Genomic DNA, 26,735 nt, shown 5'->3' with positions numbered 1-26,735 from the left:
TCTTTATTTCACTTAGCATAGCCTTCATTCTTTCCTCTTATTTGTGACCATTTTCAACCAATTCTGTGAGCATCCTGATTACCAGTGTTTTAAACTGTGTGTCTGATAGTTTGGCTATTTCTTTGTTGCTTAGTTATATTTTTTCTAGAGCTTTGATCTCTTCTTTCATTAGGGCCATATATATATATTTTTTTGTCTCAGCCGTGTAAGGGGGAGGAGTCCAAGAGGAAACAGTGCTGCTTGCTCTGCTCTCTGCCTGTTTTCAGTCACTTCTCCACCTAGCCACAATCAAATTGGGCCCTTCTGGGGCTAATTCCCAGGTGGGTGAGTTTGTGTGTGTTCTAGGACCCTGTGGGTCTCTCCACCAAACTCTCCTGTGAGGCTGGGAGTTTCTCCAGCTGCTGCCTCAACCCCACAGGTGTTTTCAGTCAGAGGCTTTGAGACTTTATTTCCCTGCGCTAGAACCCTGAGTTGTGTGGTCTGTTTTCCCCCCTAGTTGTTCTACTTGGTTTATCTGCATGTGAATGGGAGACCACCCAGTCTGCCAGCTGCTGCCTTGCCAGGAGTACTCTCCACCCAGCTGCCCATCTCCATCTCTCTTACCAGTCCGGATGAAGGTTTCTTTGTTAATTCCTTTGTTGCTGGACTTCCATACAGTTCAATTTTCTGGCAGTTCTGGTTGTTTTTGTTTTTAAATTTGTTGTTGACCAACTTTTGGTTGTGCAAAGAGGCACAGTGTGTCTATCTATGTCTCCATCTTGGCTGGAAGTCTTTAGTTAATAGATTTTAATTGCAGACCATCCTTTGTGGTTACCTTAGGTTTCTGAGTTTGTAAGTTTGCCAAATAGGCCTCTTCTGAGCTTGGCAGGTTTTGTGTGTGGCTCCTTTTCATCTACACACCTTCCTATCCTCATTCTCTACATAATATACACGGCCACCAGAATTTGTAAAATGTAAATCAGCTTGTAATTCTTTGCCTAAAAACTTCCAGTGGTGTTCCACTGGCTTAGAAGTAAATCTTAAATTCTCCCTATGATTTATTTACAAGACCCTTCATGACCTAGCCCCTCCTCCTTCCTCTCTGACTCAACTTCTCTTATTATGGCCACTTTGCAGTGGCAGGCTTCTAATTGTTTCTCATGCACACCATGTTTATTTCTGCCTCGGGGCTTTGCACTTCCTATTTTGTCTGCCTGGAGTGCTCTGCCACCAGAGTCTAAGGGCTGGTTCCTTCTTCTCTGTTCAAACAGTATTCTCAGAAGATCTTCCCTGAGCACCAATCTACATGACCCTCCCCACAACATCTGTTTCTGTTTTAGCTGTCTACTTGTGTGTGTCCAAAGTGTGGGGTCTTAAGATAACACTTTGTTTTTGTGGGCTTGCAGGGTCAGTTGCGTGGTTCTTCTGTTTTTTGTGTAGGCAAGCTGCATTCAGGGGGAATGCCTGCAGCAGGAGTGCCTCCCTCCCCATGGCCTTTCTCACTCTGGAGTTTGTCCTGAGCTTCTTCAGAACAGGACGGCTGAATTGCAGGACAGACATGGTTCTATTAAGACCTGGTTGGAAAATCTCAGAATGCTTCTTCTGTTTCGTACTGTTGGTGAAAATAAATCACAAGGCCTGCCCACATTCAAGGGGGCAGAAAGTAGAACTGCTTGTTCAGAGGAATGATAGGTGTGTACTTGGGTATGAAGAATTATTAGCCACCATACTTTCAAGCAATCCAGCATGGTCTCTATGACGATATTTCCCCTAATAATATCTGATATATAGGTTGAATGGTTTTCATTTCCTGCCACTGCAGTTGATGATTCCGTATAAATGACCTTATTCCTCATAACTACTTAGTGAACACCAATATGAATGTTGCACTATGTAGTATGGTATCCACAGTCTATTGGAGAAAGAGAGAACAAACTCAATACATTTTATTTCTTTGTATTCCTTGGCCTAACTACTGTAATGCTGCATAAAACCTTAAAGTTAAAAAGATAAGCCAATACTATTCCCTTGTGTGTTCCAGATTTGGGTTATTTGGCTCATCAATGCTGGTTAACTTAATATGTCTCTCAAATATTACTAAACCCTTTTAATATAACTTTAAGCCTTTAGTGTTGTAATTATGAAATCAGTTACTTTTAATATGAGTGTATATTCTGAAAATTGATTCTCTCATTGATTGCCCATCAACTAATCTTTGTTGATCCATCAACTAATCTTTGTACAGAATTTCTTCCTGAAAAGGAAAATCAAAGTTATATCTCTGGTCGGTTCAATCCTGTGCAAATGAGAGTTTATGTAGGTTTTAATTCTGTCATTACTATTTTATGTTGTATTTTTTGTTTACCCTTCAATGAATTAATTACCTCAGGCACAAGTATTAAAGTCCTTAGTTTACATCAGAATGGCTTCTTTTCTAGAAGCCAGTTCATGAATGGTCCAATAAGGAATACACGCTTGAATTCTTTATCTCAGAATGCTTAGTGATATCAAGGTGCATTTTAATCTGATCACAAAAGCACAAGGGTGGGCAACTGTAATGCAGGAGCTCCAAAGTGGAGAGCTGCTTTAGTGTTCATGACATCCCAGGGGGAAAAAAAACCAATACCCAGTGGACTAGCAAATGTGGACATGCTGTTTATTACTCACATTACAGGGCAGTGCACTAGTGGCGGCAGGTTGGTGCAAGCAAACACTTGGGTTAGAGAGAGAGACACGACACCACATCTCCTCCAGTGTGAGGCTCATTACGTGTGTCACTTCAAACTACATTACCTCAGGGTGAACATTAGAAAGAAAGGTCAAGAAGCAGTCACAGGACAAGAAGCTGCTCCCAAAATAAAATAAGGAGGCAATTACAAACCATTCCCAAAACAATACACATTCCTTCTGGCCAGGGGCCCTCTGACCAGCCCTGAGTCATGGGAGGGGGAAGGGCCATGTCCATTGATCCCATGGCAACTCTCTTCTGTGGGTGAGAAAAGATAGGGTTATACTTATGTCTTTTGAGCTACTCTGAACTTCTTTGGTTTGGTTTAGGGATGGAATTGGATACACTTTTTCCTATAAGGGGACAGATGATAAATATTTTAGTCTTTGTGAGCAACCTGGTCTCCGTTGTGACTACTCAACTCTATCGCTGTTGCACAGAAGCATGCAGAGACAATATGTAAATGAATGAACACCACTGTGTCCCAATAAAACTTCATGCACAAAAACAGGCGGCAGGCCAGGCTTGGTGTCTGGGCTGCGGTTTTCTGTCCCCGGGTTAGGATATTAGTGGTGGGAGGAGAGACTGTCTTGGGTAATGGAAAGAACACCAGCAAACACAGTCACATGACTTGGTTTTCAGTCCTGGGGCTGCCAGTTTGGTTTAACTCAATGATAATTTATTGAACATTTACTATAGGAATGGAAATAGTGGGCGCTGTGCTGCTGCTCTCCTCTCCCTTAGCTGTCATCGGCAATACTACTCAATCACAGCACTTCTTCACTAGAAGTCCAGAAGTTCTCAGAATCCTTCTCAAGGCAGTGTTGCAGACAGCCATTGTCAGTGGGTTAGGGTTGCTGTAGGAAATGAAATGATTTGTTACCCCTGAATCACTGTATGTCAGTCACTGGACAGGGTGATTAGCATATTAGGATAATTAGATTTAGTACTTACCCTTTGGGGGCTCTGAATCCAGTGCCGTTTTCCTAGGTCAAATCACTCAACACCTCTGAAATCTGTAACGTGAGAATGTTACTGAACAAGCCAGGCCCAGCAACTGGCACCTTTACATGGGACCCAACAATTAGTGTTGAAGGAAACAGGTTTTTATTGACAGGGTTCAGCCTTTAGGAAGCTGAGAGCACTTCTGCTTAGAGCCCTCCTCTCCTGCAAGACCCAAAGCTTCCCTTGCTCCCCAAAAACTACAAGCCAAAGCCATGCCCAAAAGTTCCCCATATCCTTACCTGTGCATCAGCCAGTCATGCAAACAGATCTCCATCTTCTCTGCAATGTGCCCTTGTGGGTTTCAGAGTCACCATCCTCTCGCAGCAGCTCCTCCTCCAGGATCTGGGGTGCACTGTTCTCGGCCTCTATGTAGTGGTTCAGGGAAAACACGTGCTGTGTTGTACTGGATCATGGTGGAGTCCAGAGAGGCACACATCCTAAGAGCGTGTCTACTGTGTATGTCCATTGGAAAAGCAGAAGCCTGCAACTCAGCATTCCTGGTCATAGTTCAGTCCCGAGCATCTCCTGAGCCTGGGTGGTCCCCGCAGGTCCATCAAGCAGACCTCCTCTCACTATCTACCTCGTGGCTCTCTCCCAGACATTCAGACCTCCCAGGAGACCTCCTCTCTTTTAGACTGCCCTAATTTAAACACTGGCCCAGAACTTCTTGTGTGACTTCATATCTGGCCCTTCCTATGGTATGTTAGTGTATGCCATTTTCGCCAGTTTCCCAGCACCTTTTACCTTCTCTTGGCTGCCATTTTTAGTCGGGGCAAAAATTCCCAGTGACACACAGGTATACAGGGTGGGCACCGCCCCCCGCCTTTCCTTTTGTGCAGGTGCAGTATGAGTTCAGCAACACCAGGCCCCCCCTCTGCACCTGTTGCTGTATCAGGAACCATTGAACATTTTCATAGTGGCAGCCCTCTTCTCTTCAGAAAGGCATGGCTATTAACTTGCCATTATTATGTGATGTATCTTAAAGTTGTAGCATCCACTCTTCCCTTCCCCTAATCAAGGACTGTGGGCTTTATGCACTACCCCCTGTTACAAGAATACAGTATCCTGCCCTATCTTTCCCACTGGATTATTACAAGGATCAAATGAGGCCCTGTGAGAGAAACCATTCTGCAAGTGAAAACACGTTGCATAATATGTCTTTAAATAGTTTCAATACTCACTTCATAAGTGAAAGCACTGAACAGGTACCTCTCAAACCTCATTTTGATCCTTAAAATTTGGACAGCATCTGGGATGAGGAGACAGTCCCTACAGACTTCAAGGTTTACATGAAACCATTCAGCAACTGGGACATGAGAAATTTAACCACCCTTAAAAATGACTATTTTGAGAAATTAGGCCAAACATTTCACTTCTGAAAAACTGATGTGTGAATTGTGTTGCCTAAGGTGTCCTTTGTTCTCAAGTATTAGAGATGCTAGGTGCCAAATTCTTCTGAAATAGTTCCTAAAAGACAGGGATCTGCATGCAATAATAGGAAACACTTTTATTGAAAATAGAAGTAGGTGGGAGCCTTCAGGGGAAGCTCTTTGAGAAATCTCAGGAGACCGTAATACATTTTCAGTTTCAAGTTATCAGAAGCCAACTTAGTCTCACCTAAGGAAAGATGGGGAATTTATCTTAAAGAGGCAGGGTTGTCTCTTGGAACTAGAGGGCAACAATGCAACCAAACCTCAGGAAGTGACCGGAAGCAGAAATGTTCAAAGCCATGTGACTCCTCCAGTTATTGTTTCCATTTGTGTGTGTGTGTTTCTTGCCTTGCTTGCTTTCTGTTTATGTGGAGTGAGTCTCTACACCCCCAGTCTGTGATGGTGAGAGGTGGTCGTGCTTCACCTCCAGGTTGCTGTTAGAGGCCTGCAGTATCTTGGTTCTTTGTTTTAATTGCAAATATCCTGGGATGGAACCGTATGCAACAGATGTCTGCTTTGGTTCAGTCAGAGGTAGTCAGTGATTTCAAAGATATGCCAAGAAGGCATTTCAGTGTTAGAGGGGATATGGTTCCTTGAGAAAGAAATTAGGGGCATTAACTTAATTTGAGGAGCAGATACTCCGAAAGATGTCCACTGAAGGGTTCCAATAAAAAGATGCCCCTCCTGCTTAATAGTTTATGGCTGTAGAGTTTGGGTATAAAACTTGGATTAGGGGAATAGGGTGGCCATGTCACCTCTAAGAGTTTTATTTCAAAGATGTTGACCTTTCTTATGCCCTTCATCTGGAACCTGTGTTTTCACCGCCTTTGTCCTCCCTAGTGTGGAAATAGTGACTAATGAATGTTCTGTTCAGTGTTGGTAAATGGCTAATATGGCCCTTTAAAAAAAAATTGTGTACATTGCCAATTTTTGCCCCTAGATATAGTGAAAATCTTTCCAGTGAAGTGAGTTTTTCAGATCATTGCACTTTCTGTAAATACTTATTCTGTCAAAAGTACGTTGGAAATCTTTGGAATAAAAAGGAACATTTGTTCTTTCACTTACTCCTCCCCTGCATCCCTATCACACGGCTGGTCACATGACAGCTGTCCCACAACTGTCTGATACAAGGGCAAGGTGGAATCATAAGAAAGACGTGGGGTTGAGAGTGATCCGGGAGAGAATCCTTCGATCTAAAAGCTGGAAAGGAACTTAGCATCTTAAACTAATGTGGTAGGCTGAACAATGACCCCTGCATAGGTCCATGTCTTCCTCTTTTGGAACCTGTAGATGTTACCTTACATGATGAAAGGAAATTTTTTAGTACAATTAAATTAAGGGTTCTGGGATGGGAGATGATCTTGGATTATCTGTGTGGGTCCAATGCAATCATCATGCTTCTTATAAGAGGAGAAGGCGATAAGATGACAGGAGCAGTAATGTGCTTTGGAGATGGAGCAAGAGATGGATCACAAGCCACGAAGAACTAGCAGATGTGGACTTGCCATTTCTTACATTGCAGGGGAGTGCACTGATAGGGGTGGGCCAGTGCGAGAAAGGCCACGCCTCCTCCCGTCTGAGGCTTGTTATGAGGGGTCCCAGACGAAGGAGACACATGTCCTGTGTGTGACTCTAAACTACATTGCCTCAGTGTGAGCATGCAGAAAGAAAGACCAAGAGGCAGTCACAGGACAAGAATCTGCTCCCGAAAGGGGATAGAAGGGAATTATAATCCATTCCCCAAACAATGTACATTCCTTCTGGCCTGGAGCTCTCTGTCCAGCCTTCAGTCATGGGGATGCCAAAGGCAAGGAGACAGACTTCCCCTTCAGAACCTCCAGAAGGGACCAGCCCTGCTGACACTTTGACTTTAGCCAAGTGAAACAAACACGAGTAGAGCTCCCCAAGTGAGGGCCACACGCCAGACCAGTCAGCATGGCTGTTTTAGTTGGCCAGCTGAGTATCCCGAGAAGGAAAAGAAGCCAATATTTAATCATTGGTATGCTTCACATAACAAAAGATAGGATTTCTGGTTTATCTGGAAAAAAAAAGAACCCAGAGATCTAGAAATATGGGGTCCGCATTTCTGTGTGGCAGCCGTGCCCCAAATCTGTGTGGCAGCTCCTCCCATTCCTGGGATTCTTGCCCCTTAACTGCGGTCTCCTCCACTCCCTGTTGCACCTCGAATTTAGGCTGGATCATCAAGAGAAGAGTGCACTCGGTTCTTCCTTAGTAGAGGACTTTAAGGCTGCACTCATATCTGCAGACAGGCTGAAAGGGTTGCATATTTAAAGAAAACAGTTGTGATAAATGGACCCTACTAAGATGTTAACAAAAGGGAAGATTGAGTGTGGGTACCAGTTTCACTGCTTTTTGGTAAATCTTAAATTATTCTAAAATTAGAATATTACTAAATGAAATCAAGCACATTTCTTTATAAAAGTGGACAATATTATTATGTATTAAACATGAAAACAAAGTGCTTCTCTGTTGAAAGAATATTCCTTCGTCTGTTCCCCTCATTGCATTACCCTCTCAGTCTCTGTGAACATGAATTTGTGACCTCCAGAAAGGTTCATTTACCAGCAAGGATTCTGAGACCCAGAGAAATAAAATAACTTGCCGAGGATTAGAGAGCTGGCTAGGGGGAAGCTGCAAGTGGCACCTGGGCCGCCTGACTTACTTCTAGCCTAATGCTCTCTTTTCTTCCCCTTTGCTGTGGAAAGTAATGGCATAGGGAGAATATAATAAGGTTGATATCCTGGAATGCACTGGGAATCTCACTTACTTTTCTGGAATCCTCTATTGGAGGAGAGAAGCAGCACCAGCCTCAGAGCAGCCTGCTTGCTTGCCTTTGGCTTTTTTTTTAAAACTTTCCTCATTTATATTTCATATCTGGTGTGTAGGGAAAACATTTGACATTTGTCCAAATACCAAATGTACTTTGGATTTCATCACTTCCATATTAGCGGACTCTGGCTTTGCACAAGAAAATCTCCTCTGCAAAGCAGGAGCCTCAGGGTGTGAGAAGGTGGGAGCCGAGGCTCTTGCTCAGAGCACAGTGGTTGTGACTGGGCCCAGATCTTTGCTGCTGCTGTTTGGTAAAAGCTGGGCCAGGCATCCTGTGCGGGCTCCCGTCCTTCAGGAGGTGAAGAGTAAGGGATTAAGAGACTTCAGAGGTTATGATTACTTCCAGAACACTGTGCATTCATAGCCTTGAGTCCAAGGAGCCTTTGGGGTGGCTGTCTCAGAGCTCACCAGAAAGTCAAGGTCAGCTGGTAGAAGGCCAAAGAGGCTCAGAAATGGGCTGGCTGCTGGCTTCCTCTGGCCTTCTCTCTTCAAGGGTATTTCCACACTAATAGCTTTCTCTGGGATCTAAAGTGGTGAGGGTTACTGAGAGATGTAGCTTTTCTGACATTTCCTGTGGTTGAAACTCAGGAGATATAAGGAGAGAAAGGGAAGGGGAAAATGAACAATAATGGTAGCTGCAATTTTATCAAGTGCTCCCTATGTGCTCAGGTACATATTGTATTACATATACAAGTGAAGTGTTTCTGTATGGGAAGAGTATACCTTTGTCTGTTTAATTCATTGCACTATTGTTTGGTAATCTCTAAGCATGAATTCATGACCCCTGGACATTCTCATTTTATAGATGGGGATTCTGAGGCCCAAGGAGATCAAGTAACTTTGCTGAGGATCACAGAGCTGGTCAGGAAGCAACTGTGAGTAGAACCCAAGCCTCCTGAATAGCTTCTAGCCCAGGGCTCTCTGTTCTTTCCTGTGCCGAGGGAAGTGATGGCAACAGGGAGGGTATGATATTAAGGTCAATAATCTGGAATTTATGTTTACACTAGTGTAGGCAGGACTCTGTGCAGGCTGCAAGCAGAAACTCTGGAGCTGATTGCCAGCTTTTGTGTCTGAACTCTACTACTTCATAGTCATGTGACTTGGGCAAATTATTTAACCTTTCTCAACCTCTGTTTCTTCTTCTATAAAATGAAGATAGTATCAGTACCCACTTTAGAGGGCTACATGAGTAAAGCATGAATTAATAAATAGCATGTGGCTCAGAGTAGCTGCCATATAATATTAGCTCCCATTGTGACATAGTTATACGTAGTATCCCTATTTTGAAAATTGGGACACAAGCCCAGAGAGGTTACACAGTTGGACAAATAGTACACAGAAAGGAGCCACACGGTGGTTAGGGTCAGATCTCTACTGTAAATCATCTATTATATCACTTCTCTTGGGCTTTCTCAGACCAGTATTCCTTGGCTTCTTCTCTGGGTAACTTGTGGTATGTAAATAGAGTTTCTTAGTTCATGTGGGTAAAATATTGGTATTTCTATAGGTCTTAGATCTTTCATCTCTTTTTTTTTAACTTCTTGCCTTGAATTTTTTTCTTGTTGTTTTGTGTGAAAAGAAATATAGGGAATAAATGATGTAAAATCCAAACTCAATAAGCTGACTGGATTATATTGGTAGGTAGTAGCACTGAATGCAGAAAAGAATGCTTTGCCTTACATGGTCTCCAAGTTCATTAAGTAAAAGTAATTGAGCATCACTTGCAAAGGAATGATAACCACAATCTTGAAGCACAGGTCAATGGTGCTGAGAGAGCAGTCAGGCTGTGCTCTGATTGGGACACTTAGACATCGTCATTAGAGCCCAGTATGTGTCAGGCACTGGGCCAGGTGCTCAGAACAAAGCTGTAATACATGTGTTGTCTTCAAAGACCTTCCATTCGAATCTGTTGTCTATGGTTATTTAATGTCTTCAGTCCATTCTGTCCTTTCTGAGTTCCCACACTTTATGTAAGTCCTTCACACACAGCACAATAGCATTCAAGACTGTGGAAGTGCCAGTCTGGACACTGTGTTATTCAAAGAGCAGTTGAGTGAACTGCTAATCTTTATACTGGAAGCAAGAACATAGTTGATCCCCTTACTTGAATGGTGTTCAAGCAGAAGTGGGATTAAACTTGTTTTAGATGATTCTGGGAGGTAAAACTGGGTGGAAATTGCAGGGAAAGGATTTTCAGTTCAGTCTGAATCAATCAAATTGAACCACTGATGGTAACTGCTAAGTGCCAAGGGTTTACCCAGAAGTGAGGCAGACAAGGGTCCTTGTATCTACAGGGCCTTAACTTATTATTTTGATCACCAGAGCTGCAGCCTAGTTTTGGCATAAAGATGTTGTAGAGAATATAGATGGATGTGATAGTCTATGCTTTGTAGGGGGCCATGTTTGAATGAGCTAGTTTGGTTGGCAAAGTGTTTTCATGGCATGTTGAGAGATATTCCAAAGAGTGGCTGAAAAATAAGAAGTACAGGCTTCTAATTCTGATCCTGCTGTGGCCTACGTGATCTCAGGCCTCACTGTTAATATCTGGTAAATGGAAACATTAAACTGGATGGCCTTTAGTCCTCTCTCTCCTCCATGGTTCTATTCATCTTTCATTTTGTCCTTATATCTTTGTACAATGAAAAAATATAATCATATCTGTTCTTGAAGAACAGGCAGATTTTTATGAGAGGCCCACTCATTTAGTATGTACTCCGTTTAAGTATTTCAATTGGATGAAAAGAAGTCATTTGGAAAGAATAGTCTTTTTTTAGGAATTGATTTTTAATTTTTTCCAAGCTTTATTGAAATGTAATTGACATACAACAGCATGTAAGTTTAAGGTGTACAATGTGATGATTTGATGTAATGGTGAAATGACTACCACGATTAGGTTAGTCAACGGAAATGTCATCTCACATAGTTACCTTTTTATTCGTTTCTTTTTTCGGTGATAGAGCCCTCTAAGCAACTTTCAGGCGTAAGATACACTATTGTTAACTCTAGCCACCATGCTATGCGTTAGATCCTAAGACTTACTAATCTTATAAATGGAAGTTTGCATCCTTTGATGACCTTTACTCATTTCCCTCCCTGCCCCTGCCCCTGGCAACCACCAGTTTATTCTGGTTTTGTGAGTCTGTTTTTAGATTCCACATAGATGTGAGATAACACAGTGTTTGTTAATCTCTGTCTGACTACCCCTCTTCCAGGAGAGCTGGATCAGTGGAGTGTAGCAATCCTCTAGCCCACACTGGCTTGTCCCTTGGGTATGTTGTACGCACAGACTTTTTGGATGTCTTGGTCCTTCAGGACAAGGGTAGGCAGCCCGAAATGTCCATTGCTCTTTATTCTTTTATTTTACCGAAGGAGAAGTAGCTGGGCCCCAGGCCTTACATGGTACAGTCAGTGCTGTCTCTGTTACCCTTGCCTCAGTGACATTCAGTGGCTACTGGATGTGTACACAGGAGTCTGTCTGGTAAGCAGAGCCGGGCACTCTCACTCTCCTGTACACCAGCTCCTTGAAGATGTGTGTATCTGGGTACTGGGCCTGGCTGGGTCCTTGTACCCCAGATCCTGAAGAGGTTAGGAAGAAGAGTGTTAGGTTGTAAAATTCTGGAGTTTTCTTTTTGGCTTAGTCAAAATGGGGAATTAAATTAGGGATTTAATACTGCTTGCTCCAGCATTTGTTCTCTGAAGACCCGCTTTTAGGATCCTCAAGCACAGGAAGTTGACCTCATCAAGGAACTCTCACATTATACCACCTTTCTGAACTGTCTCGGAAGTGTTATAGAAAAATATAACTGAGTACCCACATATTTAATATTTCTAAAACTCTATAAAACTTGGAATGTATATGGCAGAAAAGAATGTGAAAATAAAGCAATAAAGAAGATAAGACTTTTGGAATTTTAGGATTCTTTAAATACTGATTAATCTGAAGCTATATTAATGACAGATAAAAATCCTAAAACATTTGAACCACCCAGAAAAATATTTCCAAGTACTCTTTTCTAAGTATATTTAAAAGAGGAATAACACTCATAAGCTAAATTACTGATATTTTGTCTAAGATGTTTAGGAGTCTCACATCAGATTCTGGACATTCTGTTGTCTTTTTGGTTCTTTCTTGCCCGTGATTTAAATTCTGTATATTTGCAGGGTCTTAATCCAAAAGTATATGACACAGTTTCAATATTAGCTCATGTAGTTCAGGTCAAATTTTTTTCACTCATTGACTTGTCCATTCAGAAAATAATTTAATGGAGAAAAGGGACTATTGATAATTCATTTCCCTAAATGCAGAAAGGTGGGTTCCACTGATCAAATTCACTTAATATCAAATAAAGCATATTCACATTAAAATTCAGCCACTTTAAATTTCAGTTTATTGAACACCTGCGCAGACAGATGATTCAGAGAAATGGCAAAGAAGAAACACTTTTCCTTTTAACTGGTCTATTATGAATAAATGAGAAGAATGTCCACCATGATTGAATACGTCCATCTTCATTTCCTCAACAGCATAAAGCAGGGAGTGTACGTGCTGATTCTTTTTGGTTCGAGTTTATAGGTATTGATTGTTCTCAGGGTGCTTATTGGTGTTTGTATGAAAGGGGACCAATAAAATTAATTTGGCTGCTTACATTTTTATTTAGCTTTAAAATGAATTTTGGTACTATCCCTACTGCAGAGGTATGCCTTTTATTAGTGCATTTGACTTTTGGAGATTTGACAATATTCCATGATTAAATATAGATATGTATTCATGTCTATCCCTCAATAGGTAAAGCTAGCAGAAAAATACTCTTAAAATGGAGAGTTGATGCATTACTGAAGCATTCACTTACATCAATCTGAGCTGTCCCAGATTTGTGTTACATAAATTAAATCCAAACCCAGACATCTTGGTAGCTTGGTGATTAACCTTAATCACAACACAAACAGTATTGGCTAGTTTTAATGATCATTTAGATTTTAAAAACCAAAATTCTGTACATAAGAATTCACTTTTTGTTTTTCTGGTTTAACAAAAATGTGGTAATACATTTGATTACTAGAAGACTATTTCAAAGGCTGTGTTCATGGGTCTATATAATTAGTTACTTATCCCTGTTTGTAATAGACACATACTTTCTGAGAAACCAAATTGACAAGCTGGAAACCTGTAGAAAACAATAAGGAAAAACTCTTTATTGAGAGCCTCAATTTGATTTTTAGATCCTGAAAATCAGTCATTTGTAAAATTACCATGCCTACTTGATGGTTATGGGAGTGGAGGTCTGTAGCCTACTGGTTTGGCTGAGGAACACCATAGACAGAGGCAAGTCTCAAGTTCACCACTTACACAAAACCACGTGTACCTAATACTTGGCAGATTTGTTGGGTATTCAAATGTTCTAGGGCTTAACTGGTGCTTAAAGTAAAGAAGTATTTGAATAGATAGAATGATCAAATCTTGTTAAAACTGTCTAAACACAATATATTGGGGGAAAGAATTCTAAAACAGTCATTCAGAATGAAATATAACAGCATATTCACTCCTTTAGCTCGTCATTTTAAACATGACTATAGGTTTTTCTTTCATATCTTTAACTTGGTGAACTCAGAATTCCTTCCAAGTGTTCCTTTTGGCTATGTTGAGAATGGAGGGTCAGAAAGATGAATAATACACATTTGTCACAGAACAGATTGAAATTTCTTGATCTACATCACCAGCCCTATCAATTCTTCCTCTGGCTCCTGCTCACTACTAGTCTCCCTAATCCCAACCCCAATCACTGATTTAGCAACAGAGGACTATTCTATCTTTAATTTCGCCTCACATCTACCATGGAGTGAAAATCTCCAAAGACTCTTCAGCCTCCATAACCCGCATCAGGTGCGATTCTATCTGAAACTCCAGCAGAAGCGGGGGAGTGATGTACAGGAGAGCCTTTATCATCCTTGTCTCTGCCTTGGCATCTGGCCATCCCCCTACTACATTGTAGTGATATGTTTCCTTGTCTGTCTCTGTGGTGGATTACAAGGTCTCTGAGGGCAGGGGTTTATATTTATTCATCCATCTTTCCTTGGCTTCTAGCAAAAGCTGCACATAGTAGGCACATGATAAATGTTTGTTAATACGTAAAAGTGAAACTTTATATAAGAATCCATTGAAGGTGGACATATATAGGCAAATAAATATATATTTAAAGCCCGAGAATGAACATATAATTAAATTTTATAGATTATTTGTTAGTCAAATAATACCAAATAATTTCTGGAGAAAATATGTAGTTCCAGTTTTCTAGGCAGTATCAATTATTGTTATACAATTACAATTAAATTTTAATTTTTATATAAATTTTAAAATTCAATTACATTGGTTTTAATGTACTCTTCTAACTTCTTAAAATGAAAGCTTAGCTATTTATTTTAACACCTATCTTCTTTTTAAATATAAGTATTGAAAGCTACAAATTTCCCTGTGTTTTGCTTTAGATTCACCCCAAATCTTAATGTATGTGGAGTTGCCATGATAATTCAGTTAAAAATATTTTCTAACTACTCTCTTGCTTTCTACTTTGACCCATAGGTCATTTGAAAGCATGTTGCTTAAGTTTCACATTTGGGTAATTTTCAAGATATTTTTTATTATTGATTATTTAAATTAATTTTGTTTAGAAAACATACTCCATATAATTTCTATCATTAAAAATTTTTAAGATGTAATTTATAGCTCAGGCTATGGATTATTTTGTTGAACATTTGTATGCATTTACAAAGAATGTTCATTCTGCTGTTTGGGGGTGAAATTATTTATTGGTATTGTTTAACTTGATTTACAATGTTATTTGCTTCTTCCATGCATCTTCTCATTTTATGTCTGCTTGTTTTATTAATTACCAAGAGAGGAATGTTAAAATCTTTAACTATACTTTAAGTTTATCAGGTTTTACTTCATGCATTTTGAAGCTCTGTTATTAGGTATGTGTACATTTTGGATTTATACATATTTAAAAAAAAACTTTAAATATTTCAGTTCCAGTTGACGTTTGATATTATATTAGTTTCCATTGTACAGCATAGTAATTATACATTTATAATACTTTACAAAGAGACCCCCTGATTAGTCTAGTACCCACCTGGCACCATACACGGTTATTGCAATATTATTGACTGAATTCCCTGTGCTGTACTTTACATCCCCACCATTGTTTTGTAACTGCCAATTTGTACTTCTTAATCCCTTCATCTTTTTTAACCATCTGCCAGAAATAAACATGCCCTATATGGTCAATTAATCTACGACAAATGAGGCAAGAACATACAACGGGGTAAAGACAGTCTTTTCAATAAATGGTGCTGGGAAAATTTGACAGATACTTGCAAAAAATGAAACTGGACCACTCTCTTATGCCATATACAGGGATAAACTCAAAATAGATTACAGATTTAAATGTAAGACCTGAAACCATAAAAATCCTAGAAGAAAACATAGGCAGTAAACTCTTTCACATTGCTCTTAGTAATCTGTTTTTGGGATTTATCTCCTCCAGCAAGGAAAACAAAAGAAAAAAGTTAACAAATGAGACTACATCAAACTAAAAAGTTTTTGAACAGCAAAGGAAACCATCGAGAAAACAAGACAACCAACCAAACGGGAGGTTCCAATAAAGGGTGATACCAGGGCGTTGAACCAGGGGGTGAGCTCAAGAGCAGCCAGAAACAGTGCCTACCTGGACCACATGATCCAAAGGAAAAGGGCAGATTTTTGAAACCCAAAATATTAGTTTGTTAGAGTTACCATAATAAACTCCCACAACCCGGGTGAACTGAACAACAGACATTTATTGTGTCACAGTTCTGGAAGCTGGAAGTCGAAACTCAAGGTGTCTACCAGGGTGGTTCCTTCTGAGGGCAATGAGCAAGAATCCGTTTTTTGTTTCTTCCCTAGCTTCTGGTGTTTTGCTGGCGATCTTTTGAGTTCCTTGGCTTGTCTACCTTCACATACCATTCTTTCTGTGTGCATATTTGTGTCCAAACATTCCATTTTAATAAGGACACCAATTGTACTGGATTCAGGGCCCACCCTACTCCCATGCAATCTCTTCTGAACCCCATTAATTATATCTCCAATAACTCTCGTACCAAATAAGGTCACATTCTGAGGTACTGGGGGCTAGGACTTCAATATACAAATTTCGGGAGGTTACAATTCAATGTGTACCACCAACAAACTTGAATTTGAATCCTGTCTCTTTCTCTTATGGACTTGGCATATTTTCATATCTGAAATGGGGATAATACCACTTAGTTGGCAAGGAAGTTGTACAGATTAAATGAGATGTTGGCAAAGCACTTAGCTTGAACTTGACATGTGATAAGCACTCCATATGTGGTGGCTCTTACTGTTCTAAGCCAAATGCCCATTGATTGATTGAATATTGTGCTCCTTCTGAATATGACTGAGAAATACAGTAGCTTCATTTTTCATTTGAGTCTCTTGTCCATTAGAAAGAGATCTGGCTTTCTGTAAAATGTTTGCCAGTTTTCCTCTCAAATTGGTTTTTGGGGGAGGCAGGAAAATAACTGCTGAATTACAAGTGCTTAAATAATTAAGCCAAAGTAAGGAAAAGTAGATAATAAACACTTTTCTTGCATTCTGATTGTAGAACAGTGTCTACTAGATGGTTAACCCTGGAGGCTCTATTGATTTAACTGAAACCTAATCAACGAACAACTCAGAGATACCATCGGAAGCACTTCTCCTGAGAGCTATTGTAATTAGCAACTGGCCCCCTCTGGGCAGTGAGCTGCCACCCTGATTGCAATGGTCAAGTAATTTTTCAGTCGAATGCTCATCCCAGAGCACATCATTTCCCTTATTGCAACTCCCTTCGTTTTGCTGGCTGCAGCAAATCAGCCCTAGTTTTTCCCCTAAGAATGATCAGGAGTTCAACCTGATCCCCCCTTCTATTTGGACATAAAGGGCATACTTTAGATATTCAGAATTTAAAAGGAAGATCTGATAACCTTAACTACTTCTGTGTGGTCCAAGTGAGGGCTTCAATTACTTGGGCCTACTTCTATTCTTTCTCCTTAGAGTAACTTAGACTGGTTCTTTGTTTGTTTGTTCATTTACTGCTTCCATGATTTTCTGGGTGGACTATCTTTCATGAACAATGAAAAAAAAAAGGTCTTTCCCAGTCCTGGGCTCTGCACAGAAGGATTTTTCCTAAGCACATTCTGAGCCTCTCTCAAAATATTTACCACTCTACCCTTGGGATGAAGGAGGGTTTTTCTTGATTGTAAACTTGGGAAAAACCACTGGGTTCGCTTGGCCCTTCCTTCTCTTAGATGTGGACTTGCTTACAGAGAACATTCCTCCACTGCTCTTCCTCCTGTGTGGGGAGAGGCCAGCGTCTCTGCTGCAGTGAGTGTCTGTTTAATTTGGGGAAGGAGTTAGCAGTTTGACGTTGCTTCTCACACCGTGCTGTGTCACCTTAGCCTCTATCCGCAATAATGGGGGTGGGGGTCTGTGGGATTCCTTCAGACATATGCTCAGTTTTAATTCTCAGAATTTTGAGGATGCAGAAGGAATGTGGAGTGCTATTTATTTGGAGCCTGTATAGGCAATGTCAGCCGACTCTGAGAGTCATCACCAGAGTCAATTTCTTTGGCTGAGTGGAGATCTCTGATCAGGAACAATTTTTATGTATCTCCAGTTGTAATTTCAACCAGGGATTAGCTGATCTCTACTTAGAAGGACCAAGTTGAACAAGATAGTTGAATACAAAGCCCTTAGAGAAAGCTGGAGGAAGAAGCAATATTTACTGAGTAACAATTTATTAAGCTGGTGCTCTTGTGGTGAGCACATTATTCACATCATTTCATTTAATATTGAAAAGGATGTGGGACCTGGTCAGAAGTCAGAGAGGATATCATTTTGCCTTGGTAAGTCTTTTTTGGTTTATGACAAAAGGTGGAAAGTTAATCCTTTGTCATTAACCATAGTCAGAGTATGATTACTCTGACTATGGTTAATGACATAGGATTATGTCATTAAAGAGTATGATTACTTTGAGTTCCCCATCTCTAGGCACAGAACTATAGAGCTTTTCTAGTTTCTTTCTTAAGCGAATGACTATTCTATTGTGAATACTGAATTTAGCCTTCTGAGTAGCTTATGGTTGAGAGGTGAAAAGAATGTCAGAGATGAAGTCCTGGCACTGAATTCTTTTTGCAGAGGAGGAACAGGTCCAGCAAGGTTAAGGAACTTGCCCAAGAGCATACTGCTATTTGGTAGGAGAGCTGGGATGAGAAGTGCAGTCTGTGAGCCTGGGCTGGTGCTGGTCCTGCTCTGTTTTGCTGTCCTCTTCCTAGGCAGCTACTGAGAGCAATCAACCTCTTCCACCACTTATTCTATTTTCAAGGCTGTCCTTAGCTTTTGAATTGGAAAACAGGCAGAACCCCAGAGCATTGCTTTAAGGTGAGCCCCTCACTAAGTCACTATTTACTTCTAAGTAGCTTATGCTATTCTTACCCTTCCTAAGGGTTAGCATCTCCTCCCTTCAGGATGCCAGGCAGCACACAGCTGCCTGATGGCAGCTACAACTTGTCTTTTTGACAATACAGATAGCATCTTGGCAGAACTATGTTTTGTAGCATCTATCACTGTGATAGGATGCATAATAATAATTGGGATGCTCACCATGCACCCCATTACACTTCTAAGTTATTCACTGAGAATTGCATTTTTCCTATTACCCTGTCTTGTTGACAATTTGTTGAAATTCTCCATTGGTATATCATTTCTTAAGTGCTTTGCCCCTGGTATGCTTAAGGAAATTAGTCAGTGTATGTTGTTGCTGACATACTTATTTTGGAATGATTTGAGAATCATTTGGACTTAAGGCCTAGCTCACACGTCACTTTCTTTGGGGTTTATTAAAAAGCTGTTCTTGAGATTCCCAGACTGGACCAGGGACTCACCACTGGGCACCTATGCACCTCCTTGCATTTCTCTCTATCAGAGACCTCGTAACCGTGGTCATTAATGACCCTGGTCATTACTGGTCATTTATAAAATTTTCTTCTTTTTTAGAAGTTAGGTTCCTTTAAGGCAGGTTTGTAGAGTCGGATGGGTCAGGGCTCAAGTCCTGGCTTTGCCACTTCCCAGCAGTGCTTTACTGGAAAAGTTGCTGTCAAAATCTAGCTAGAGATTTAGATGGGGGCAGTAATACCCTTCGTAAAGAAGTCATGAATAGTAATAAAGATGTGTGTCAAATACACAGCATAGAGTTGAATAAAGGAAGCATTCAGTAAGTGTGAGCTAGCATTTACTTTTATTTCAATTATTATCCCAAGATATGCTACAACACCTGTCATACCACAGGTGCTGAAAACAAATGCACGTTGAATAAAAAAATGACCTTCAATGTTGCTTAGATGCTTCTGCTCTGATGTTATTTCCTATCTGATACTTGATATTATAGTTGTGTTTAGTGATCTCAGTCTCTTTCCTTCTGGAGCTTCTAGTCCAGGAGACATTGATTCCATCCTTGCCAAATGAAGAGAAAGATGTGAGGTAAGTGTTACGGTGAAACACTTGGCCTGGCTTCTTTCTCAGCCTCTCCTGTAGCTCCAGAAGATGCCAGATGCCAATCACAAAGTCAGCTGAACCATACTCCACAGATGTTTAATAAAAGCACCAGGGTACAATCAGCAGGGATTAGAAGAAGTGCAAGAGTCAGTTCTGGAATCTCATGGATAAACTGACCCGAGAGCTGACTGAGGCAGGTCTGATAGGTTCCAGTACACAGTGAAATAGCTGTACTGGTTGTTCAAATAGCTTCCCCCCACACCCCCAGGGTTAAATAGTTCTGCCTTTAGCCCCCTAATAATCCCCTACACAGGTGCCAAGGCAGCCTTAGATCCTCTCCAGGATCTCCTCCTCATGCTACTACAACTGAAGAGTTAGTGCCTGGCATGGCACAGGGCCTCCAGGATAGTACTTATTCTTACTGCTTGGTACCTGCTTGCTAGCTACTTAATATTTTGAATATCACCTCTTTGCAGAGGATAACTAACCTGCTCCCAAAGTTCCTTGTTTCTACAGGTTTATTATTTTTTCCCGGCCTCCCAATGTCCTGTTTTGGTCCTGCCAGCTACAAGTGGAGGACTGGGGACCACCCTTTCTCACTGTATACAACCCCCTCCAGTGCTCCTCTGTCCAGCCTGACCCTTGTGTCCTCTGTATATGGCATATCACCAATGACTGAGTCTCATCCTCTGATCCATGCCCTTCTCAAACCTCATGCTAATGTGTAGACCTTGGCCTTTCACTGTGGATCACCCCCCTTGAAGCAGATTTGCCAGGAGTCGTATATAGACAGAACATTCCTATATTTAATGATTTTGACTTGCATCCAAGCTTGACTTTGTTAGGACATTCTATGTGTCCTGATTTCAGCTTTCTTTTCCAAAAGATTGCAAAAATATGATGAACTATTTTCAAATTCAACCAGGTATCCTGCTTCCCTTCTTCTCCAAACTGGCCAACCTGCCTTCTTACCTTGAGGACCACAATTTTACTCTCATTTTTTTTGTGTGTGTGTGTTCATTAGTTTTTGTTGTTGTTTTTTCCTCTCTCTAAGCTAAACTTTTTTCCTCTATCTACAGTGCTGTCCAACCTACAGGATAGGTGGTCTGTACCACTTCCCTGCTAATTAGGACACAACCAAAATTTATTTTATGAATGAATGAATGAATGAATGAATGAAGAGATGAATAAAAGGGTAGAGCTCTGTAAGATCTCTTTCTTTTTAGGATCCCATCTAGAATACAACAGGTCCTTTGAGTCTAAAAAGCAAGTAGCCATAATGGAAACTAAACCCTCTTTCTGAGGAAGCCACACTGCTTAATACTGTTGCTGCTCTCTATATTTAATTACCTTTTGTTTTTCCCTTAGCAATTAGGGAAGTGCCAGTCTGTCTCAGATGTGAGAAGGAGAATCAAGAGAAGATGTTTTTGTGCACACTTGAGCCAAAGTGTTAAAGGAACGGTGGCACACTCGGGGTGGGGAGTGGCTGGGGAAGAGCAGAGATGGCAAGTAATTAATATTTATTGAGCAACCACGATGCACTTTTTTAGGCATGATCTCATTTTATCCTCACAGTAACCCTGCAAAGTATATTCTAGATAAAGAAGTATATTCAGCCAGGCTAGATAACTTACTCAGGTGCTAGAGTCAGTAAGTAGCAGAACTTAACTTTAAACTTAGGTCCTTGCCATTCTGCCGGTCATTGCTAGAAGCGTCATGGTGGTAGCAGTGGCGGGGATCAGCGCCAGAGAACTCAAGGGGCAAGTGTCACTCTCAGACAGAGCCGGGCCCACCCACTTTCTCTCTCTTTTGAGTTCTTTGTCTCATCGCTGCCTTCAATTCATTCTAGCACATTTTTGGCATCTTCGTGGATTTTCGGGACACTGATAAACTGGTAAATAAGATAAACATAGTCGCTGACAGTTACATTCTAGGGTAACTATAGAGACTGAAAAAGGAATTTCAAGCATGCTGCAGTTACTGAATGTTATTGTAGAAGCATATCTAAGGAGAAAATGGAAGGCGGCAGTTGTTGGAGGGGTGGGGGTCACAAAGGCCTCGTGAAGGTAGGAATAGAATATGTGGGTTGGAATGTGAGGGATGAGAATACTTCAGTCATACCCAGAGTTGGGCACCAGTTGTTTCAGGCAGGGGAACTGCTAGAGGACAGAGATGTGATGCATTCAAGCAAGTGTAATAAGACTGGCTTATCCTTCTACGGAGGAAGCTGGAGGAGCCTAGTTTCACTTCATTAGGGGAGGCAGCCTGTTAAAGCTGGGAGAGGTCATGAGTCCTGAGGGCTCGGGAAGATGATCACGTGGAGAAATATTTGGAGACAGAATGGGGCAGTCACACAGGGTGATTTTAAGTGGTTGAAGGAGGTAGAGGCAGAAAGTGGGGATAATGACCAGAGCAAATGAAGGACAAGCAAAGGACGTTTAAGATTGAATCATCTCATGAAGTCTCCAAATGCAGTGGCAGCTCTTGACTTTGCTTGTTTTGAAATTGCATTTTGGAGTGAGGAGACAGTAAAATGGTAAAGAGCCACTCTGCACAGGCAGAGAATATGCTGAGTGGCAGTTGGGATTGTGATCAAGTCCAGTCTCCCCAGTTCTCCTCCAATTAAGCTGTTTTCCAAAAGTGTAGATAGTAGGCTGATTGGAGTAGAGGCTCTAAAATAGCCAAATGCTCTTTCCCAGTGTTTAAAATCTAAGCAGGTCCTCCATCATGAACACTTTCTGTATTAAATATTAACTCAAATAATTTCATTTTGCAGACTTAATACCTAAAATATCAATTTAGATGATGGATCACGGACTTTAAAGCTGGGAGAAACATTAAACACATCTCTCCCTCCACTCCCTGCATTTACAGATGAGGGAGCTGCAGTCTGGAGAGGGTAAGTGAAGGTCCAGCTTCACAAAGCTAGATTGTGGGCATTAAGTCAGGCTGTTGCATTTTTCCATATGAAAGAAAAGAAAAATAAGGTTGACAGGGAGCTTCAGCTGTAAACGGGCTGTTTGCTAATGGTGTATAGAACTTTTTCCAGTATTTTGTCCCTTGACAAATATTTATTGTTCTGGCTTTTACCTCTAATGAAATCTCTATACTAAACAGATTTTTGCTATTAGGAGTCTGGAAGGCTTCTCATTAAAAGTGGGGAGAAGAGAGTGTTACAAACCTGGCAAGTGGAGCTGGTGATGGGTAGTAGAATATCTTGGAATCATGTTCTCCTTTGTGCCATGAGAAAATGTTCCATAACCTTCTAAATCATAAGGTGGAAGCCTGCTTCCCCTCTTTTTCATTCAACCCATACTGAGCATCTGCTCTGACTTTAGTTCTGTCCTTGGAACAAAGTGTTGGAGTGGGGGTAGGGCTTAGAGACACACTCTTAGGAAATTTACCATTTTCAGTGGTGCCCAACATTTTTGGCACCAGGGACTAGTTTTATGAAAGACAATTTTTCCATGGACCAGAGTTGGGGGGCAGGGGATGGTTTTGGGATGGTTCAAGCACATTACATTTGAGCTCACCTCCTGCTCTGTGGCCTGGTTCCTAACAGGCCCAGGCACTCGTACTGGTCTGCAGCCCAGAGGATGGGGACTCCTGACTTAGATGATTTGGGTCATGAGTAGACATCTGTGTTAGGGTATAAAATGTTAGGGTATAAACAGGGAAAATAAAACTTCTGGCCTCCTTACCTTGTTTTATTTTTCTCATAGCACTTGGAGTCTTCTGATATATTGTCTTGCCTGTCTGTATATTGTTTTGCCTCTTTATGCTAGAATGAGTGTTCCCTGAAGCAGGGAAATTGCTTTGTTCACTGTTGTATTCCCAGCATTTAAACAGGACCTGGCTCACGGTAGGAGCTCAATAAATATTTGTTGAACTAAAGAATGCGAGATGGAGGGGGCTCAGCTGTGTGGATGTACCTGTAGCTAGAAACCGCAACCTCAAGGCCCAGGTGCTTTTCCTAGCTCTGCAGGGTCATGTTCGTACTCCAGCTCTTCATCCCTCTCTCCTGAATATGCCCATATTCCTGTGCTCCAAGAAGGGCCGAGACTTTCACCTAAGCATACTTCACTGAATAACCTATGTTTCCCCCTGAACTTTTTTGATACATAGCCTGTCTGGAACGTATACTATAGTAACAAGCAACCCTCTTTTCATTTTTTCAACAACTTTTTTCAAGTCAGGTTAAGAAGTATCCCTGGGAGCCTTCTGGAACACGGCATAGCCATGCCTACCTCTTTGCCTCATCCCCCACTATTCTTCATGCCTCTTATATTGTAGAGAAAAGGAATGCCCTGATTTTTCATGCCATGGTGTCTTTGCAATATTGGTCCTCTGTCTCGAATACATTTGTCAACTTCTGGTGGTCCTTTGATTCTTTAAGGCTCCGCTCAGCCAACACCACCCAAAGCCTCCTTTGTGGCAATTAAGCGGAGTTGACTCCTTCTTCCTTTGTGTCGTTATTGTATTTTATTACATGTTTGCATACCAGCGATACTGTATTACAAATGTTTCCTCAAATACCTCCCCACTCGACAATGCATTCTTTACGTCGACATCATCCGCTGTGCATGGCACAAAGGAGAGTACGATTCGTTATGCACAACATCATCCCCCTTTGCTTAACAGTACCTGGCATAAGTAGACAATAAAAAGAGAAACTAGAGATGAAATGTCAGGATAATTTTAAGTTCTGGGAATAGTAGAGATGTTCAGCAAGCCCTGATTTTTATTTATACCACAAAGTGTGATGTGCCCGAAACATGCTGTGTCTCTTTAATACTCTGAGGCTGAGCAGGTCGCACAGAACAAAGGAAGGTTTACCTTTTATATTGTCCCAGTTCATATGCATATGTAATGTCTGCTCTTACTGATCAGACATTTTTAGTAGATGGCTTTATTTTCCAAAAAGTTTTTATTTGCTGCTGTCTTTTCCTCATGGCTCAACAGGTGATACTTTACTTTCTTGGTCAAAAAGCATTTTTACCTTCTACTCTTTGGAGAAATGGGATAGTGTATTTAACCCTAAGAAACACAAGGCTTTTACGCAGTAACCTCTGATGTGAGAGACAGTGGGGCACTGTGGTGAAGTAAGGCCTTGTCGCCAGAGTTAGCATCGCGTCTGGGCTCAATACCGTTCTTGCTGTGACTTCAAGAACTTCTGAGCTTTGGTTGCCTCATCTATAAAACAGAGAGAATAATTTCAATTGCACAAAGCAGTTATGAGACTTGGTACAGTGCTTGGCATATAAGTGCCTCAGTACATGGCTATGCCATTCTTTTTTAGGGAGCTTGGATTTTAACGACAAAGCAAAGGTCATACCTGAAATATTGGGAAACAGTCATGGCGGTGTGTAACTGAGGAATTTTGTTTGTGGACTTAAACAGGACACTTCCCCCCCAAAAGGACTAATTTAAGGAGGACCTCAAAGTGTGAGTAAGAATGGACTAGGCAGGGGAGATAGAGCATTCCAAGGAGACAACGACTTGTTTATAGGTTTGGGTGAGTAGTAACACATCCAAATGCAAGAGTAAAAAGCACTGTAGCGCCTTGTCTGCTGTATGCAAAATACGGTCTGTTGCTACTGTCATTGCAGTTTCCCTTGGTGAGGCCATCTAAGGCCAGCAGGGAGCCAGGTTCAAAGACAGGACAAGTGCAGAGAGTACTGGGTTCACAGCCTTCCCTGGATCCCACAGGGCTGCCCTTGGAGCTTCCTGGTCCCAGAGTATCAGAGCTGTACAGTCTTCCAGCTGTCAGACCAAGAGGTAGTACCTGCAGCTAAGGAGCTGCAGGGCTCCCTCAGCCCGGCCTTGTGAACACGCAGGGCTGGGCTGAGCAGATGCTCTCTGTGGTCAGCTACCCGAGCCCCGTGTCTTAGGGAAAAGCTGAGATGTTTTGAAAGCATCCTTCAAGTCCTGCTCAGAAGCAGCAGAGACAATTTCATACGTGCACTTGGAGAAGTGCAGCATTTGGCTTCTCTCTGCAAAGGGGAAAGAAAGGTATGAAAACATTTTTTTAACACGTTGCAACATTGTTGCTCATGGGGTTTATCCAAAGCTCTGGGGTTTCCAGCAATAAATTCTAAACTTTGGTTTGACTGGGGTGCCAGTCCTCAGGTGTAAACACTGCTCCCAGGGCTCTCTCCAAGGACACTCGTCAGCCGTCTCCAGACTTGACACTCAGTGACAAGGAGTCACTGAGCAAGGAGTCTCTGTTCTCAGACTCCTTGCTTGAGCTTCCTCATTTTTCATCTCCTTTGAATTTCTCCTTTGGAAGATGATTGTATCTCTTCTCTTAAAGCTGTCGCTGGCTTTTCTTACCCAGTGCGTTAGATTAAGGTAGGGAATGTATCTCATTAGGAATCTTCCTAACCCGCCCATGTGGTTGACATTGCTTCAGCCCCACACTGGACTGCGCCCTAAACAGCAGAAAGTACAATAGACAACAGGCAGAAATGTAAAGCTGTTCAAAGTATATTTTAACATAAGTCAAAATATATATTACTTTCATTAAACATGACTTGACCTTTGTGGGGAAACCGTACTGTTGCTCTCAGTCAGTAATGTCTAAGGCGTTTTCTGCATTCCTTGGTTGTATACATTTGGAAACACTGAGTTAAAATTCATCAGATTCTATACTTGCAACTTCTTAGAACTTCTAATATGCCAATATTATTGAGAAATTCCAAACAAAATGGTGTATGTATGTTTGTGTCATGTGTGTGTTGAGTATGTCTCGCTGTAGTTCCTAAATATGCGTGAATATAGAGTGTCACCTCCCTCCCTTCCCCACTTTTCCCCAGCGAGCATCTTGGGTCTAGGATTCCATAGAACTAATTTTAGGAAATGCTCCACCAAAGGGTAACTATAACTTTTTTGTGAGCCACATAATTAGCTGGAAGATAGACCTGGAAGAATGGTTTGATAACCACAGGCATAACCCGCCAAAGATACTATATATTGTTGAGGCGTGGCCATGATGCTTGGTGAAGCCTCCATTTGATTTGGCAATGAAGGTCATCACCATGATATTCAGAACCACAAGCCAACAGGCAAGCTGAAGGGGAGGTTCCAGTGGTCAAGCTAGAATGTGGGTTAGACAGGTTGGAAAGAAGTTCTAGGCTTTTGCATGGTGACTCCAAGG

General features: G+C 41.4%; 1 protein-coding gene across 1 annotated transcript in view; it reads left to right on the top strand.

The window, feature by feature from the left end:
- KCNA4 (potassium voltage-gated channel subfamily A member 4) overlaps positions 1-26,735 on the top strand; it is a 300,918-nt gene that overhangs the window by 159,400 nt on the left and 114,783 nt on the right. The window contains exon 2 of the mRNA XM_037126670.2: positions 8,798-8,867. The gene's annotated coding sequence lies outside the window, so the exon portion shown is untranslated. The remainder of the gene's footprint in view (positions 1-8,797; positions 8,868-26,735) is intronic.

The sequence above is a fragment of the Artibeus jamaicensis genome, unplaced genomic scaffold (assembly GCF_021234435.1).
Source record: "Artibeus jamaicensis isolate MK-2021 breed Jamaican fruit bat unplaced genomic scaffold, CSHL_Jam_final contig_797, whole genome shotgun sequence".
NCBI classification, from domain to species: domain Eukaryota; kingdom Metazoa; phylum Chordata; class Mammalia; order Chiroptera; family Phyllostomidae; genus Artibeus; species Artibeus jamaicensis.
The sequence above is the reverse complement of the archived record's forward strand: the minus strand, read 5'-3'. Positions and strand labels throughout refer to the sequence as shown.